The sequence below is a fragment of the Pteropus vampyrus genome, unplaced genomic scaffold (assembly GCF_000151845.1).
Source record: "Pteropus vampyrus isolate Shadow unplaced genomic scaffold, Pvam_2.0 Scaffold33, whole genome shotgun sequence".
NCBI lineage: Eukaryota > Metazoa > Chordata > Mammalia > Chiroptera > Pteropodidae > Pteropus > Pteropus vampyrus.
In genome coordinates, this window is record NW_011888814.1 from 4,141,883 (window position 1) to 4,144,746 (window position 2,864).

Here is a 2,864-nt window from a genome sequence, read left to right on the forward strand (position 1 = left end):
TACTCATTCAGAATATAATATATCTTACATATTCTTTACTCATTCGTCTGTCAATGTACTCTTCACCACCAGCCTACATTGTTGCTCTAAGGTTCAAAGCAATCCTTGCTTTCCACTTATATATATACACAATGTACATTAGGCATATATACACAGTATATAGCTATATATACACTATATATACACTATATATAGCTATATACACACTATATATATGATATATTGCTCAGCCCTAAGAAAGAATGAAATCTTGCCATTCGTAATGACATATATGGACCTAGGGGATATTATGCTAATAGAAATGAATCAGATAGAGAAAGACAAATACTGTTTGATTTCACTTATATGTGGAATCTAAAACACAAAACAAACAAAACCAAAACAGAATTATAGATGCAGAGAACAAATTGACGGTTGCCAGAGAGAAGAGGGGTGGGGGGAATGGATAAAAATGGTGAAGAGGAATATTAGGTACAAACTTCCAGTTATAAAATAAATAACCCACAGGGATGTGGTGTACGGCATAGGGAAAATAGTTAATATCATAATAACTTAGTGTTGTGACAGATGGTTACTAGACAGATGGGTACTAGTGTTGATCACTTCGTAAGCTACGTAAATGTTGAATCACTATATTATACACCTGAAACTAATAAAATATTGTATGTCAACTATACTTTAATTAAAAAAATAAATTTAGAAAAGAGAAATGCTGCCTACGAGTCAAGAATAAAAGCTTAAGAGGTAGTTTGTAGGAAAATTCAAAGAGCTCACCCACTGTATTTTCATCTCTTTCCTCAAAACTGAAACCACGCTTCAATGCTTTTTGTATTTTCTATAAAAGACAAAGTTCTCCTCGTTAAAAACTCTCCCTTTTGTGTAAAACGAATACCTTCCCACTGAAGTACATAGCCCTGGATATTTCACAAAGAGGCTCTCAAAGTAGGTTTAGTTTGAGACGTACTCTTAAGAGGTTTGGAGCAAAGATTCTGCTCCATCGATCATGTGTTTTTCATGAATAAATTTTGATTTGTTCCTGCACATATAATTTTAAATACATTAGAATAATTTATTAAAAAGTTTATCTTGTCCTTGAATAATTTTCTAATGTTCAGGCAAAAATAAATCAAATACTTTGCTTAGTTTGCTACCAGCTTCTCACTAAAATTTACTATAAGGTGAATTCAATATTGAGTTTCTTCTGTTTATATCTCCAGAAAGGAAATTATAGTTTAATGAGTATACAGGCAGCTTCCAGTATTTAATATTTTAGTGCTAAGCATCAGGATTATCATGCCTTGATCATCAGAAATGATCAGCTAGTAACAAAATGCTGGTTAGGATAAGACATTGTGAAGAGACTGTGTTCTAAGACTGTTTCCCAAATAATTCTGATCCAAGGAACCCCATGGGCCTTGGTTAAAAGTGCACATTTTGAGAAACCTCACCTGGAGATTCTGATTCGTTAATCCGGAATTGTTCCCAGGAATCTTCATTTTTAATAAGAAGCCAGATGATTCTTATAATAAAATTCAGGAACACTGTTACGAGGTTAGATTTTACTTAGCATTGATAATCACTGATAAAGGGGATAAGCTGTATCCTTCAGACAGCACGTTGTAGATGCTTCTGATTTCTAATTTGCATGGCTAAGAGAAAAGAGAGGTGTGATTTGAGTCTGTTCTGTCACCTCAGTTCTTTGGCTTATCACATTTGGCTTAGATGCATTGAGTCCTTAGATGGAACAGTTCTGTTATATGCAATCTATTTTTTAATCTCATTGCATTAAGGACAGGCCTGACTTTCCTCACTCCACCCATTTTATATGTCTCTGAGCTCTACTGTTTTGGTGTGTAGTGTCAGTATAAAGAACTTGATGTATAATACACTTACTTCTCTCTGTAACCACATATCTAGGAGGGTATTTGTATAGTGAAGTGTTTGGAATAGATGAATTATTTTCAAACTGAGGAGGGGAAAGATTCCATATGGTGCTTTTAACCAGAATCAGGAATGGCTATATTGTTTGAAACCATTCTCAATATTATAATTTTTATTTGTAAAATAAAAAATTATTTCCATGGTTTTCATTTTAGCTAAAAGTGCAACTGATATTTTTTGATTGGTGGGGATATACAGAAGACATAGTAATTTTCAACTAGAAGAAATTGTCTCCTGGAAGAAATATGAGTAAAATTTTAATTTTAACAAAAGAGGACATGGTTTAAAGGTTTTAAAACTATGATAGATGGTTTCTAATATATTCCTTCCAATGTTAATATTCTGTGAATTTTCAAACATTCGGAATCTCTTGTTTTAAAATATACTATTCTAATTACTTCCTCCATTTTCATTCCTCCTACATGCATCTTTGATTATAGTACATATGAAGTTAAAGAGGGAAAAAACTCCTGGAGTTCTGCTTACTCCTAGGATAAAGAAAACAGAAAAGAATATGCTTCTATCTATCAATGAGAAAGAGCTGCATAAATAATAAAATTATAGCTTTTCCTAAACCCATCAGAGAACTAAGGACACAAGGCAACTGAGCAATCTGAAACCCGTGGAGGATCAACCTTCTTAATGGAGGGAAGGGATGTGTGGAATGAATCACTGATGATAGAACAACATAGGAAGAGATATCGGATATACACCCTCACAGGAGAAATGGCATGCCCGTCTCTAGGCACAAATATTATTTACCTCAACCTCTACTATTCCACGTAAGGTGTCTGGCAGTCGATCAAAAATTATGAAACACAAGCAAAATAAAGCACTCTCTAGAGCGGAAGAAATGACACAAATGTTGAAAGTATTTAAACAGAGAATTTAATTACTCATTAAGCATAAACTTTGATTTTAAA